Below are 18,047 nucleotides of genomic sequence, written 5' to 3'. Positions count from 1 at the left end.
ACACACACACACTCTCTCTCTTCTGTTCTCAGGCATACTCTTCTGGGGCACTGCAGCTGCAAAAAGTGTTTATTCTACAGAAGTGTCGAATATGAATATTGCGTGCAGTTGTTAACTGAACATCTTGCAGAAGCATCTTCAGGATCATACAGATTATTACATTTATATGCCAGTAAAAATACTCCATAATGGTATTTTTGGTTAAGAGAAAGAGTGAATTTAGAATGAACTCAGCAATTAAAAGCCACAATACTAAACGAAGAACAAATAATTTCCATATAGACAATGTATTTGTAAAAGGGTTCAGTGCAACAGGCTGTCTGTGGAAATAAGCCAGTAAACTGAAAATCCCCTCCTCACAAAAAAAGTAAAAAGAATACCTCATTAGCCATTCATTCTACTATTTGTCAGGATACTTAACTGCACAATGTAAATTCTATAAAAGTTTGACATTTGTACCAAATAATGGAAAGTTAAGATTAGAATATCAACAATTATGAGCAACATCTACATCCACATACATCCTCCACAAGGCACTGTATGACACATGGTGGGGGATACCCTTTATCATTACGAGTCACTTCCTTCCCTGTTCCACTCGCAAACAGAGTGAGGTAATGACAACTGAATGTATCCCTCCCTATGAGCCCTAATTTCTAGTATCTTATCTTCGTGGTCCTTACGCACAAAGTATGCTGGCAGCAGTAGGATTGTTCTGCAGTCAGCTTCAAATGCCTGTTCTATAAATTTTACCAGCACTGTTCCTCTAAAAGAACACCACTGTCCCTCCAGGGATTCCCACTTCAGTTTCCACAGCATCTCCGCAACACTTATGTGTTGTTCAAACCTCCAGCTAACAAATCCAGCAGCCCACTTCTGAAATGCTTCGACGTCTTCCTTTAATCCGACCTAGTACACATCGTACACACTATCAGTACTCATGCTCATCCCATTTCATATTGGTTTGCAATGTTATGCCTAGATATTTACATGACGTGATTGTGTCAAGCAGAATGATGTTGTATCTGAACATTATAGATTTGTTTTTCCTACTCAGGTGCATTAACTCACATTTTTCTACATTTAGAGCTAGCTGCCACTCACCAAGGATAGATTGCTACTCACTATGAAGGTGAGTTGCAGACAGGCACAACGAAGAGACTGTTACACACTAGCTTTCAGCCAAAGCCTTCCACACACACACACACACACACACACACACACACACACACACACACACACACACACACACAAAAAAAAAAAAAAGCAGCAGGTACATTTCATGCGCACATCACCAGTATCTCCAGATACATAAAGTGACAGGAGGCAGCAGTCAAGTGTACATAGAGTGCACATACTTGCGGGAATAGACCTATATCTCTAACATCGATCAGTTGTATAATTTTGGAACACATATTACGTTCGAGTGTAGTGACTTTTCTGGAGACTAGAAAGCTACTCTGTACGAATCAGCATGGGTTTCGAAAAAGACGTTCGTGTGAAACCCAGCTCGCGCTATTCGTCCACGAGACTCAGAGGGCGACGGACACATGTTCCCAGGTAGATGCCGTGTTTCTTGATTTCCGCGAGGCGTTTGATACAGTTCTCCACAGTCGATTAATGAACAAAGTAGGAGCATATGGACTATCAGACCAATTGTGTGATTGGATTGAAGAGTTCCTAGATAACAGAACACAGTATGTCATTCTCAAAGGAGAGAAGTCTTTCGAAGTAAGAGTGATTTCAGGTGTGCCGCAGGGAAGTGTTGCAGGACCATTGATATTCACAATATATATATAAATGACATTGTGGATAACATTGGAAGTTCACCGAGGCTTTTTGCGGATGATGCTGTAGTATATTGAGAGGTTGTAACAATGGAAAATTGTACTGCAGGAGGATCTGCAATGAATTGACACAAGGTGCAGTGAATCACAATTGAATCTCAATGTAGACAAGTGTAATGTACTGTGACTACACAGAAAGAAAGATCCTTTATCATTTAGCAACACTATAGCAGGTCAGCAACTGGAAGTAGTTAATTCCATAAATTATCTGAGAGTAGGCATTAGGAGTGATTTAAAATGGAATGACCATATAAAATAAATCATCGGTAAAGCAGATGCTAGACTGAGATTCATTGGAAGAATCCTAAGGAAATGCAGTCTGAAAAAAAAGGAAGTAGGTTACAGTACACTTGTTCGCCCACTGCTTGAATACTGTTTACCAGTGTGGGATCCATACCAGATAGGGTTGATAGAAGATATAGAGAAGATCCAACGGAGAGCAGCGTGCTTCGTTACAGGATCATTTAGTAATTGAAAAAGCGTTATGGAGATGATAGATAAACTCCAGTGGAAGACTCTGCAAGAGAGATGCTCAGTAGCTCATTATGGGTTTTTGTTGAAGTTTCGAGAACATACCTTCACCAATGAGTCAAGCAGTATATTGCTCCCACCTACGTACATCTCGCGAAAAGACCATGAGGATAAAATCAGAGAGATTAGAGCCCACACAGAGGCATACCGACAATCTTTCTTTCCATGAACAATACAAGACTGGAACAGAAGGGAGAACCGATAGAGGTGCTCAAGGTACCCTCCGCCACACACCATCAGGTGGCTTGCAGAGTATGAATGGAGATGCGATTATAAATTTTCCTTTCTTTTCTGAAGAAGGCTTTAGCCAAAAGCTTAGTGTGTAACAGCATCTCCATTGTGCCTGTCTGCAACTCAAAGTATCATCTTTACAGTGAGTAGCAATCTGTCTTTTTCATAATTTTTAATATTTGTATCAGACAGATCCTGATTTTGTGAGTATACAGAGAGCTGATATCGGTGTTCATCTTTGTTTGGAGTATTAGATAACAGTACATAAGTAGTATAGGAGGAGGAGGAGGAGGAGGAGCCTTTTCAAAGTAGCAATTTTTTTCTTACATACGAGTCTTATGAAAACTGAAGATATGGATATCCTTATCATGATGGGTGCCACGGATGCGAGATTGTGATACATGTGTCCCAGATTACAGAAGGCAGTGAAGTAAGAAAATTAGGAACATCCAGAGTTGATTGCAAAGCCATAAAATGAAATATTACACCATACAAATAAGCTAATAATAATAATAAAATACCTTAAACTAAAAATAACAGTCATGCTACACATGATGAGACTATAATTTTTGTTAATAATAATTGTATTCACTATATTTTCCTAGTTTTCCTCTCATTCATAACTTTACAGACAAAATATCATACTGTTGATGGCAATGTAATCAATAACACATATAGCTGAAAATGTTATAAGCTTCCTGAAGACCCCATCTGTGATCAAGTTAGTGCAACATTACGTGACACCCATTGGCGTGCAACATTACGTGACACCCATTGACTATCTCAGAATTGTATTTCTCTTAGCTTCACTTAAGAATGGAATGACAGCAGATAACTGCAAAATTAATGCAGAATTCATTATACATGATGATTCCACATTTCATGTAGTTTAGGTACAACACCACCATTATGTAATAAAGGACTATATGTTGATTAGTTAATCAAGAACTTCAGTTTGTGACGAAGCAAGCAGGTATATTTTTACTTCCCATCTTGTTTTGCCATCTGCCTCCTTAAAATTCATTTTTTCCTGTCTGACTAATTACAATTAACATACATGAGTTTAATTTGCATTTTCGTAAAAGAGAAAGGTTGGTCCTCAGTTTTAAAGAATATAACACCAGATCTAATTTTGTGTTTCGTTTTATGTATGTAATTGATTTTCTAATTTATTTTGACTATTACTGTTAATATCCTTTGTTACATGGTGAAATCAGTAATTGTTTTGTAACTTCAATTCTATTGTTGACTTATAAAAAATATAAATTCTATACTAATTATAAACATTTGGAGGGACGACTAATAGTATTCTTAAACGATTTATTTGGCTCTATTCGAAACATGTTAGCAAAGCCAGCCCTTAATTAATTCCAAAGTAATGAACAGTTTTGTCAAAAGTATTGATTGCATAACTATATCTGTTAATTTCATCACTTAAACAAATAATTTGGCCTAGCTGTAGAAGAATCTCTTAAAAGGAACGAATTTTCGATGTATTTCATTAATTTAATGAGTTATGTTTTAATTGTAATTTCTAATGTTACCTTGAACAATGTTTAGTTTCAGTGCCTATTATTGTGATGATATATAAGGGCCCGATTTTTGGCCCTGAGACAGTCAGTCCATGGCCGATTTTCAAACGAGAAACGTGTATTAGTCAGATAAACAACAATGCATCAATTTATCCATGAAATAAGTGTAACATAAATAGGCAGTGTGTTAAAAAAAATGACAGTGTCTGTTCAAATTATTTGAAAGGCTGTGAACTGTGTGGTTAGGGTTTTACTGCTCATAGATATTCAACAGTTTGCTTGCAACCTATTAATGAGGCTTATCGAAAGTTAAACAGTACACTGGGAGGTTATGAACAGTGAAAGTAAAGAACTGTTAAACACAACTGTGCACCTGTCAGCTACATCATTTACAGTAGTAAGTACTGCACTTCCACCCCTATTTTTTCAGCCAGTACGTCGACACCGAGGGCCATCAACAAAGAAATAAAGCAGGTGAATGTCACAAGTTCAGCATGTTCCACACTCAGAAGTATCCCTCATTTTGTTGGTTTAAAGAAAAAAGTGACAGCTTTTTCTGAATACTTTTACTCACTCCGCCACACACTGTCAGGTGGCTTGCGAAGTATGGATGTAGATGTAGATGTACTGCAGGTTCTAACGTTACATCACCCACCTATCTTAATACAATTTTGGGTATGACCTGATTCCAAAACTTGTCTTCTACCCTAAACATTGACAAAGTGAATAGTGTGTAGCTGAATTAACTTGTACTTAGCTTTTTGGTGTTATTGAAGTTCTGTGCGATGTCTCCCAGGCGGCTGCTGCTGCTTCTTGCGCAAGTTTATAAAAATATGTTCTGGTAAGAGATTTGAAATTTGTTTTTTTTGTAATAAGTCTTTGCCATGATGTCATTTCACACCAGATGGTTTACTTCCAAACTCTAATTATACTTTCACTACTGGTTACAATATTTACATGTATTAGTGACAGCAACAGTTTTTAGATTGACCCTAAAAACAAATCCACTCCCTACCATCCCCGACAACCAAGTCTGCAGCTAGACATCAATGACTTTGTAAAACTCCAGGTTCTGGCTGGGGCTCTTATTCTGATTACTGTTTACAAGCTTTTGAGACAGGTTAACATCCTTACAAAGACTAGGAAAATGTGAAACTTACAGGTTGATAATAATGCTTACAGTAACTATTGGTAACAATTTATGGGAATATGATGTTTGTATTGTGTTTACAACGGTACACTTAATTTGACTTTGGCATGTTTTCCACTCTGATTGTCAAACAAGTGTTTTGCAGTTTTGTGTTTTCTATTAACAGATTACATCTGTTTTATGTTTACCAGGATTTACAAATAATAAAAGTAATTTTGGCATGAATAGTTTTGAGAATCAACTAGGTTTTTTAATTCAAAATTTACGACACAATTTTCGTATTTCAAATTGGCTATTTTTTTATTTGGGATAGTACTGACAAACCTCGGGAAGCATTTCAGTGTCTCTGCCTCTTAGGTTTTCAGATGAGACAAAGTTCCAAAAGATGATTTAATTAATAATCTAACAATATTGCACAGTTTTTAATTTTTGTCTTTTGGTTCATTATTGAAATTAACACGGCAATTTCTATGGTGTCAGTGCTCAGAGGTTTGTTTGCATGTAATTTGCTGTTGCAAAAACTTACATTTTCTTGGTTGCAAATTTGGTTGTAAGCCTACAATGAAGATGTTTTTCGATAAGCTGTAAAATCCCTCCTATATTTCTTGTCTATAGAACTTACAGGAGGTCTACTTGTTACCTGTCAAAATATGGGGTGGACAGTTTGAACAGACTGTCAAGATGAATTAGAAAATTTTACTGAATCTACCAATATCATCTCCATAATGTTACAAGGTTATCAAACAGAACTATCTTCTAGGGCAGTAAAGCGGAAATAAATGAACTATTCTTTTAGCAAAAATTATCAGTTACAATGTTATGTAAAGCATACAGCTACATATCTTACAGATGCCTCTGCAGAGAAGTTAGAAATTCTTACACTAATCTTTCCTACAAATTTATTAGTTTTTGCCATTTGTTGTTGCCAACAAAAATCTTCAGTGAAAATGGAATATTCATAGCTATAATACAGGACAAACATAACTTCAAATAGGTTTTTTCTCCTTAATTTTTCAATGTCCTGATTTTCTAGGGTTCAGAGAGTTCTGTTTTCATGTCCAAAAGTTTATTTATTTCTCTATTCACATCATTTTTGCATACAACCATCAAATGACAATTTTTTTAAATGTCATGCTATGTACATGGTTAATATATATAAGTACTAAAGGATTTGATAAATTTATTTATTTACAACATTATATACTATTTTCAACAGCTGGCTAAGCAAGTATAATGCAATGGTTATTTCCCTAGATATGAAGATGACATGATTTTCCAGTGTAAGATTTCCATACCAGTGGAGACCATCCAGTTTATAGTCTTAAATGTCTGTGCACAAAATTTCTCATTTCCTACACGTCTGTGGCAGGAGTTGTCTACTTGAACTGCAATAACTGTTATTTTGCGGTATTGACTTTATGGCCCTGGTTACTAAAATACAAGCCACAAAATACAAGAAAGGAATTATGAGTCCCCACTAATTCAAAAGAAACTTAAAAAAAACTTTCTTGTTAGTCACATTGCCTGTCAATCATGTGAATACCAAGATTCAAGGACTGAAAATCCTGTTAATTCCAAAAAAGTTAGCTATGTTCATTGTAAATAAGTACCAATTACTCCAAATTTAAATGAAGATAACGTTTATGTGAAGACTGATTACTACGCAGCAAGCAGCAGTGGCACTGACCATGGGAGCACACACGTGTTGGTTAAATGAATTCCCTTCTCCTCTGCCCCCCCCCCCCCCCCCCCACACACACCCCACCTTGTACTTAAAAAAAAATTATCTTCAAAAAACAAAGTCAAATCCAGTCCCACCAAACAGACTGGTGTATCAGGTCAGTACTAGTTTGAAGAAAGGTCTAACATTTAATATGGATACTTACAGTAATAAGTGTAACATGAAACATTTGTTATGAAAGATGAAAACTACTTTGTCATCCACTGTGAAGCTAATAAACTGTCAGGTTCTGTTGTCCTTCTGTTTGTGCACTAGTGACACAACATGGCACAGTGTCACATCATGGTTCAAAGTCAGTATATGGTTGAGGTATGTTCAACTGATCTGTTCTCAGTGTTGAGAGATTAAATGAACAGAGCATAATTATTTCTCACATTATTAAACTAGCTTGACTGATGTATGAGGATGATTTGAAAAGTTCTGGAATCACCACAAGAGGTCAGTGTTAGCACAAGTTCTTCAAGTCATATTCATTGAACTGTTGCCTGTAAACACGTGCCACGTCAGTGCTCTTGGAAGAGAGCTGTTGTTCCTGCGAAGTGACTTGTGAAGATTGGGGGGGAGGGGGGGGGGGGGGGGGGACCCGAGATTAGAGCAGTGATTAAGTACTTTATAAAAGCAAAGGCCATTCATGCTGATTTCCAGAGTACACTGGGGGACTCTGCTCCTTCATATTCAACTGTTGGCAAGTGGACAAATGAATTTAAATTTGATCGGAAGAGCTTAGATGATGATCTGCACAGTGGTCAGCGAAGATGTGTCATTACTCCAGAAATCATTGCAAAAGTGCACAAAATGGTCATGGAAGATCGCCGATTGAAAGTGCATGAAACTGCTCACACTTGCCAGATGTCATCTGAAATGGTATATCACATTTTAACTGAAGAATTAGAAATGAAAAAATTTCTGCATGATGGGTGCTCTGACTCTTTATGCTGGATCAAGAACACATGAGACTGGACATATCCGAATAATGTTTGGCCCGTTTTAGGAGAAACAAGCAAGATTTTTTGTGCCGGTCTGCTATCACAGATGAAACTTAAGCGCACTACTATATCCCAGAGACAAAACAACAGTCAAAGCAGTGGAAACATGCTGATCCTCTACCACCAAAAAAACTAAAGACAATTCCTTTGGCAGGAAGGGTCGTGGCATCAGTGTTCCGGAATGCGAAGGGGATTCTGTTTGTAGATTATCTCTCCACTGGGCAAACTACTAGTGGAGAATACTATGCTAACCTCCTGGACAAATTACAACAAAAGATATGCGAAAAAAGGTCAAGTTTAGTAAGGAAGAAAGTCATCTTCCACCAAGACAATGCGCACCCACACACATGCTATCGCCATGGCAAAATTACACGAAATGAGGTATGAATTGTTTCCACACCCGCCTTATTCACCTAATATGGCTCCATCCACTTCCATCTCTTCCCAAAACTGAAAATTCTTCTTGGTGAACAAAGATTCACTTCAAACAAAGAATTGATAGCCTGAGTTGACAACTACACTATGTGATCAAAAGTATCCCGACAACCCCAAAAAACACATTTTTTTCATATTAGGTGCATTGTGCTGCCACCCACTGCCAGGTACTCCATATCAGTGACCACAGTAGTCATTAGACATCATGAGAGAGCAGAAGGAGGTCAGGTGATTGGGTGTCACATGTGACAATCTGTACGTGAGATTTCCACACTCCGAAACATCCCTAGGTACACTGTTTCCAATGTGATATTGAAGTGGAAATGTGAACGGACACATAAAGCACAAAAGCGTACAGTCCAACCTCATCTGTTGACTGACAGATAACGACACTGATGAGGGTCATAATGTGTAATAAGCAGACATCTATCCAGACCATCACACAGGAAATCCATACTGCATCAGAATCCACTGCAAGTACTATGACAGTTGGGTGGGAGGTGAGAAAACTGGGATTTCATAGTCGCGTGGCTGCTCATAAGCCACACATAAACATTGCGCGACTGAACAGTGGAAAAACGTTGTGTGGAGTGACGAATCACGGTACACAATGTGGTGATCTAATTACAGGTGTGGGTATGGCGAATGTGGTGTCACCGCCAGACACCACACTTGCTAGGTGGTAGCTTTAAATCGGCCGCGGTCCATTAGTACATGTCGGACCCGCGTGTCGCCACTGTCAGGGATCGCAGACCGAGCGCCACCACAAGGCAGGTCTCGAGAGACTGACTAGCACTCGCCCCAGTTGTACGGACGACGTAGCTAGCGACTACACTGACGAAGCCTCGCTCCTTTGCCGAGCAGATAGTTAGAATAGCCTTCAGCTAAGTCCATGGCTACGACCTAGCAAGGCGCCATTAGTAACATTGCATGTATCTATGGAGTCTCACTTATATAGTCAATAGCGATGTACCAAGGATGGATTAAAGTTAAGTATTCCAGAAGCTACGTACTTTTCTTTATAGCATTCATTACGTATCCTGTTACAGACCTATCTCTTGCCTGCTAAACGCGTGTCTTTCGGCTACTTCCGTGGCGTGGCTGTCTTGCTACGCCACAACAGCGAATGCCCGGTGAACATCATCTGCCACTGTGTGTAGTGCCAACAGTAAAATTCGGAGGCAGTCGTGTTAGGGTGTGGTCGTGTTTTCCATGGAGGGGGCTTGCAGCCCTTGTTTTGTGTGGCACTATCACAGCACAGGCCTACATTGATGTTTTAAGCAGCTTCTTGCTTCCCACTGTTTAAGAGCAATTCCTGACCTGAGTCCTATAGAACACCGTTGGTATATTTTGGAATACCGACTTCATTCCAGGCCTCACCAACCAACATTGATACCTCTCCTTGGTGCAGCACTCCACGAAGCAGCATCCCCAAGAAACCTTTCAGCACCTGAATGAATGTATGCCTGTGAGGGTGGAAGTGGTCATCAAGGCTAAGGGTGGGCCAACACCATATTGGATTCCAGAAATAGCAATGGAGAGCCTAACGAACTTTTAAGTCATTTTCAGCCAGGTGTCTGGATACTTTTGATCACATAGTGTATTTTGCAGGAAAGGAGCAAACTCATTTCTGAGACGGGGTCGAGGCACTGGAACATTGCTGGAACAAGTGCATTGATCTACAAGGAGACTGCATTGAAAAATAAAAAAGTTTCAATACTTTTTTGCTATTCCATTCCAAGAACTTTTCAAGCCACCCTAGTACATAAAAATATAAGACAACTGTACATAGGTTAGAGCTTTAATAACAGCTAGTACAAAATAGACATGTTTCAAAGATTTAATGTCCCTCAAAGAAGCCATTCGCATTGTGTATAATCCATTGCCAGCAATGTGGAAGCTGTAGGATATAATTACTGGTGCCGGATGTGTTGATAGTTCAGATGGAGTTATCTATTGCCCAACAAGTCTGTGTAACAGTTCTACAGAGAATATCATAAAGTGCTTCTTTCAATTTATGAATCAAGTTGAAGTCACAAGGACTTAAGTGATGGAAGGTACAGCACTTTCCAACCACACTGGTTGAACAAATCAATCACAACTTGTGCCATATGTGCCCAAGCACTGTTCTGCTTCTTTCTCTAAGCAGGTATCAGACTGTGCTCTAAAAATGAACAGCTTAAACAATGAAGTAGCGACACTTTCTGCAGGACAATGCTCAGGCACCCATGGTGACCCGATTTGTAGATGGGGCTGGGAAGTGTTGTACCATGCTTTCCACTCTTCACACTTAAGCCAACTTCAACTTGATTCTTAAACTGAAAGAAGCACTTCATGGCATTTGCTTCAGAACTGTTACAGAGATTCATCAGACAACAGACCACTCCATTCAAACTATCAATACAATTGGTACTGTTAAGGACATTGTACAACTTCTGCATCACTGGCAGTGGGTTATACACAATGCTGGTGACTACTATGAAGGGCAGTAAAACTTCAAAACTTGTATCTCCTTTGTACAAGTTGGAAATAAATGGTCGCCATTATTAATGTCCCCCCCCCCATGAACCATGGACCTTGCCGTTGGTGGGGAGGCTTGCGTGCCTCAGCGATACAGATAGCCGTACCGTAGGTACAACCACAATGGAGGGGTATCTGTTGAGAGGCCAGACAAACGTGTGGTTCCTGAAGAGGGGCAGCAGCCTTTTCAGTAGTTGCAAGGGCAACAGTCTGGATGATTGACTGATCTGGCCTTGTAACATTAACCAAAATGGCCTTGCTGTGCTGGTACTGCGAACGGCTGAAAGCAAGGGGAAACTACAGCCGTAATTTTTCCCGAGGGCATGCAGCTTTACTGTATGATTACATGATGATGGCGTCCTCTTGGGTAAAATATTCCGGAGGTAAAATAGTCCCCCATTCGGATCTCCGGGCGGGGACTACTCAAGAGGATGTCGTTATCAGGAGAAAGAAAACTGGCGTTCTACGGATCGGAGCGTGGAATGTCAGATCCCTTAATCGGGCAGGTAGGTTAGAAAATTTAAAAAGGGAAATGGATAGGTTGAAGTTAGATATAGTGGGAATTAGTGAAGTTCGGTGGCAGGAGGAACAAGACTTCTGGTCAGGTGACTACAGGGTTATAAACACAAAGTCAAATAGGGGTAATGCAGGAGTAGGTTTAATAATGAATAGGAAAATAGGAATTCGGGTAAGCTACTACAAACAGCATAGTGAACGCATTATTGTGGCCAAGATAGATACGAAGCCCACACCTACTACAGTAGTACAAGTTTATATGCCAACTAGCTCTGCAGATGACGAAGAAATTGAAGAAATGTGTGATGAAATAAAAGAAATTATTCAGATTGTGAAGGGAGACGAAAATTTAATAGTCATGGGTGACTGGAATTCGAGTGTAGGAAAAGGGAGAGAAGGAAACATAGTAGGTGAATATGGATTGGGGGACAGAAATGAAAGAGGTAGCCGCCTGGTAGAATTTTGCACAGAGCACAACATAATCATAACTAACACTTGGTTTAAGAATCATGAAAGAAGGTTGTATACATGGAAGAACCCTGGAGATACTAAAAGGTATCAGATAGATTATATAATGGTAAGACAGAGATTTAGGAACCAGGTTTTAAATTGTAAGACATTTCCAGGGGCAGATGTGGACTCTGACCACAATCTATTGGTTATGACCTGTAGATTAAAACTGAAGAAACTGCAAAAAGGTGGGAATTTAAGGAGATGGGACCTGGATAAACTAAAAGAACCAGAGGTTGTACAGAGATTCAGGGAGAGCATAAGGGAGCAATTGACAGGAATGGGGGAAATAAATACAGTAGAAGAAGAATGGGTAACTTTGAGGGATGAAGTAGTGAAGGCAGCAGTGGATCAAGTAGGTAAAAAGACGAGGGCTAGTAGAAATCCTTGGGTAACAGAAGAAATATTGAATTTAATTGATGAAAGGAGAAAATATAAAAATGCAGTAAATGAAACAGGCAAAAAGGAATACAAATGTCTCAAAAATGAGATCGACAGGAAGTGCAAAATGGCTAAGCAGGGATGGCTAGAGGACAAATGTAAGGATGTAGAGGCCTATCTCACTAGGGGTAAGATAGATACCGCCTACAGGAAAATTAAAGAGACCTTTGAAGATAAGAGAACGACTTGTATGAATATCAAGAGCTCAGATGGAAATCCAGTTCTAAGCAAAGAAGGGAAAGCAGAAAGGTGGAAGGAGTGTATAGAGGGTCTATACAAGGGCGATGTACTTGAGGACAATATTATGGAAATGGAAGAGGATGTAGATGAAGATGAAATGGGAGATATGATACTGCGTGAAGAGTTTGACAGAGCACTGAAAGACCTGAGTCGAAACAAGGCCCCCGGAGTAGACAATATTCCATTGGAACTACTGACGGCCGTGGGAGAGCCAGTCCTGACAAAACTCTACCATCTGGTGAGCAAGATGTATGAAACAGGCGAAATACCCTCAGACTTCAAGAAGAATATAATAATTCCAATCCCAAAGAAAGCAGGTGTTGACAGATGTGAAAATTACCGAACTATCAGCTTAATAAGTCACAGCTGCAAAATACTAACAAGAATTCTTTACAGACGAATGGAAAAACTAGTAGAAGCCAACCTCGGGGAAGATCAGTTTGGATTCCGTAGAAACACGGGAACACGTGAGGCAATACTGACCTTACGACTTATCTTAGAAGAAAGATTAAGGAAAGGCAAACCTACGTTTCTAGCATTTGTAGACTTAGAGAAAGCTTTTCACAATGTTGACTGGAATACTCTCTTTCAAATTCTAAAGGTGGCCGGGGTAAAATACAGGGAGCGAAAGGCTATTTACAATTTGTACAGAAACCAGATGGCAGTTATAAGAGTCGAGGGACATGAAAGGGAAGCAGTGGTTGGGAAGGGAGTAAGACAGGGTTGTAGCCTCTCCCCGATGTTGTTCAATCTGTATATTGAACAAGCAGTAAAGGAAACAAAAGAAAAATTCGGAGTAGGTATTAAAATTCATGGAGTAGAAATAAAAACTTTGAGGTTCGCCGATGACATTGTAATTCTGTCAGAGACAGCAAAGGACTTGGAAGAGCAGTTGAATGGAATGGACAGTGTCTTGAAAGGAGGATATAAGATGAACATCAACAAAAGCAAAACAAGGATAATGGAATGTAGTCTAATTAAGTCAGGTGATGCTGAGGGAATTAGATTAGGAAATGAGGCACTTAAAGTAGTAAAGGAGTTTTGCTATTTGGGGAGCAAAATAACTGATGATGGTCGAAGTAGAGAGGATATAAAATGTAGGCTGGCAATGGCAAGGAAAGCGTTTCTGAAGAAGAGAAATTTGTTAACATCCAGTATTGATTTAAGTGTCAGGAAGTCATTTCTGAAAGTATTCGTATGGAGTGTAGCCATGTATGGAAGTGAAACATGGACGATAAATAGTTTGGACAAGAAGAGAATAGAAGCTTTCGAAATGTGGTGCTACAGAAGAATGCTGAAGATTAGTTGGGTAGATCACATAACTAATGAGGAAGTATTGAATAGGATTGGGGAGAAGAGAAGTTTGTGGCACAACTTGACCGGAAGAAGGGATCGGTTGGTAGGACATGTTCTGAGGCATCAAGGGATCACCAATTTAGTATTGGAGGGGAGCGTGGAGGGTAAAAATCGTAGAGGGAGACCAAGAGATGAATACACTAAGCAGATTCAGAAGGATGTAGGTTGCAGTAGGTACTGGGAGATGAAAAAGCTTGCACAGGATAGAGTAGCATGGAGAGCTGCATCAAACCAGTCTCAGGACTGAAGACCAAATGGTTCAAATGGCTCTGAGCACTATGGGACTCAACTGCTGAGGTCATTAGTCCCCTAGAACTTAGAACTAGTTAAACCTAACTAACCTAAGGACATCACAAACATCCATGCCCGAGGCAGGATTCGAACCTGCGACCGTAGCGGTCTTGCGGTTCCAGACTGCAGCGCCTTTAACCGCACGGCCACTCGGCCGGCTACTGAAGACCACAACAACAACAACATTATTAATGTTACAATCTTCTTACATTAAGTACACTGGAATGAAGTAGTGCATTTTTTAATACACTGGCCTGATTCAAGATGACAGAAATTTGTGCTCTGTCCAGCTATCCTGATTTATGTTTTTCAGTTTTATTGAATCACTTCAGTCAAAGGGAGAGACGATTGCTCCAAAAAGGCCATGGCTAGCCATCTGCCCTCTCCTCATTAAGCATGTGTGTGTACATTCTTGCATCTACAAATATGTTTTTTCATGTATTTAACTGGTATATCATGTATCACTCTAAAATGATCCCTGAACAAATAAACCTAAAACTAATAAAGAAGCTAAGTTCAATAGGTTTTGCCCTTAGAAGCACTGATCATTGTGTTGACAAAGACAAGAGTGTCGGCTTATCTTACATAGTTACACTCCTTGCTATATTACGGAATTACCTTCTTCAGTTTTTTGTCTACATCTACATCATACTGCACTAACCACCTACTGGTATGTGGCAGGGGGTACTGCTGGTACCGTTACTGACCCCCCACCAGCTAATGGCACTTGGGAGGAGTGACTGCTGGTAAGCCTCAGTATTGGCTCCAATTTCTCAAATTTTCTCGTCATGCTCATTACACAAGATGTATGTCGGAGGGAGCAATATGTTGTACAAATCTTCCCGGAAAGTGCTCACTTAAAATTTGAATAGTAAACCTCTCCATGATGCACAAAGCCTCTCATAAAATTCGCCAATGGAGTTCGCTGAGCATCTCAGTGATTCCCTCGCATCAGTTAAACGATCCCATGACAAAATATGCCACACTTCATAGTCTTTTAAAAGTATCACTATAATCAAATAAACATTAAGACAACAATAGGAAATAAACAGCATGAATTTAGTGTAGCCAAGAGGACAGCCATTTATTCAAATTTCCAGCCTTCTTTTAATTTACGTAATTAAATTTAGGTGCTGTAATCATGAATAGTACTGAGCAACACCGTTAAAGTTTATAGGTAATTCATCATACTGATTAAGTTTCTATGATGTGCTTGTCTTCTGTTAACGTATACAACAAGTAACTGACAGGTACTGGAAGTGTTATCAAATGTAGATTTAATTTATTTCTCCTGAACAACTCCTCCTACACGACAGAGTAATTCTTTAATATAAGTAATTAGTTATTTATATAGAAAAATACCTGTAAATGGCCAGTACGTGGCCTTAATACAATTTTTTAGGCTACACATTCTATTTTTGTTCATTTGACATGTTAACACATCGTAAAGTTTATCATGAATATAAACTAACTGCCTCGATTTGTTCCACATATCTGGAACTTATACTTTGTAATGAAATCTACAGAAACTTACAAATAACATCGATGTCCCTAACTGTAAAATCAATAAAGAAATTTTCACTCTGCAGTGGAGCATGTGCCGATATGAAACTTTCTGGCAGATTAAAACTGTGTGCCAGACTGAGACTCAAACTTGGGACCCTTGCCATTCGCAATCAAGTGGAAGGAAGGAGATGGAGGTACTTGTCCAAGAAAGGCAAAGGTCCCAAGTACGAGTCTCTGAGGGGGACTCCGGCAAGAGTTCGAGTCTCGGTCCAGCACACAGTTTTAATCTGCCAGGAACTTTCTGTAAAAATCAATGTTTGACTTGCGATTATGATATTTCAAATGAATGTAGATTGCAAAAACATTTGGAGGACCAAACAAAGTGTGAAGAATGTTAGGCCTACAGCCTGCAATAAAATATATACAGGTGTGCTTGTGGATTAATTCTCTCCACAGCTGCAGTAAAAGTTAGCTTGTAAACAAAACAAGAAACATTATCATAACAGGCAAAAATGATTACCCCACATCCAGGTTAGTGAAAAGTGCTATTATCATCTAAAATTTTTTACCAGTAAATGCCTAGCACAGAATGGGCTGCATCTTAATAGGTTAGGCTCTAAAACTTGCAGTAAAGTACTGGCAGATGTGTAAGCATTTATAAAAAACAAGGTAAACTGATTAGGCAATACATTAACAGAATTGAAAATAATGTTTTCGGATTAGTTGACTGATGCTTCTGTACTGTCTGAATGAGCACTGGTTAACAGAGGAGGTATTCAAAACAGTAAAAATAACAAACTATGAATTGGCAGTAAAACTGCACTTAACAATGCTGGTGGCTATTGTGATGTGTACAGCAGTCGGCAACTGTCTGCATGGTGAAAGATGGGATATGGGCAAGATTATTCTGTAACATGATGAATAGATAAGATGGCAAAACCGGTGACAAAATAGCGTTCGATAAATATCACCATGACACTGGGTGTATGAAATTACATGGCAGGATAGTGGAATACATTCGTGCAAAATATCATAAAACAGAAGCTCCCATAAAATGAAATTGGAACATTTCAAAAATACTCCACAGTTTTTGAAACAATCACTCGGCTGTGCTACAGTTCAGTTCATCACCACAGTTTTCCTCCAGTCAGATATATTGGCTTCGACAACTCACAAGCAGCCTGTAACACTGGAATGTGAGACAACATCCCAAGAAATCCTGTCACATTCCTAGAAACATATGATACAATACATGTCGATACTATACATGTCGATGATGACAGAAGTCATACTTTTTTACTAACGTAAGTCGTCAAATTCGGTGATTCTCATTGGTTAAGTACCCTATTCTATCAGCTGAGTGGCTATGACCAAGAGAAACATATTGCCAACAGCAGCACGAAGCAGAAAAGCCACCGACATCGTAAGTGCACTTTAAACAAATTGGCAGCCTACACTTGTAGAAAGCAACTCTAGTGTGGCGCAAACTGTATATTCATCAGAAATGGAATAGCTTACAAACACACAGGATAACAAAAGACAGTAAATAATTAAAAGGGATTCTGAAATATCAGATACAGAATTACCAGTACTAATTACCATCAATCAAAACAATTGTAGGAGGCCCTACAGATAACCTTATGGAGACAAACTTTCTTCAACATGGAGAACACATAAATCTCTTAGAAATAAGAAAATGATTCTCATCTGTGGTTATTTCAGTACACAGGCTTTAGCAAACTCCATAGTCTCTCTCTCAACTTGAAAGTCACAACAATCTTGCTAAGCAAAAACCACATAATTCAAATAATAATTAACTCTAAGCAACAATATTACAGACAGAAACAGTAAAGCCTGGGCTTGGACACCACAATGAACAAACCATAAATTTCCCTTTTGAAAGAGTTAATGCTTACAAACTCACAATCACACTTTAGGGCAGAACTTACAATGATCAGAAAAAAATTGAAATAATTTAAAATAGAATCGTAGTAACAGATTTATGGTACTGGTAATACATCTGGCAAAATTACTATCTTTGTTGGCACAATTAAATACTATTTTGATGTACCATTTTCATGTAAAACTAGGTCAAAAATCACTAACACAGAAAAAAACTAGCACAAGGCATTATAAAATCATCTGCAAATAACCAATTCCTGTACAGAGTTACTACATATGTCACACAGCACCTGACTTTGAATGTTATTTTAA

This window comes from Schistocerca serialis, chromosome 10 (genome assembly GCF_023864345.2).
Source record: "Schistocerca serialis cubense isolate TAMUIC-IGC-003099 chromosome 10, iqSchSeri2.2, whole genome shotgun sequence".
In the NCBI taxonomy this organism is placed as follows: domain Eukaryota; kingdom Metazoa; phylum Arthropoda; class Insecta; order Orthoptera; family Acrididae; genus Schistocerca; species Schistocerca serialis.
This window is presented reverse-complemented; position numbering follows the sequence as displayed.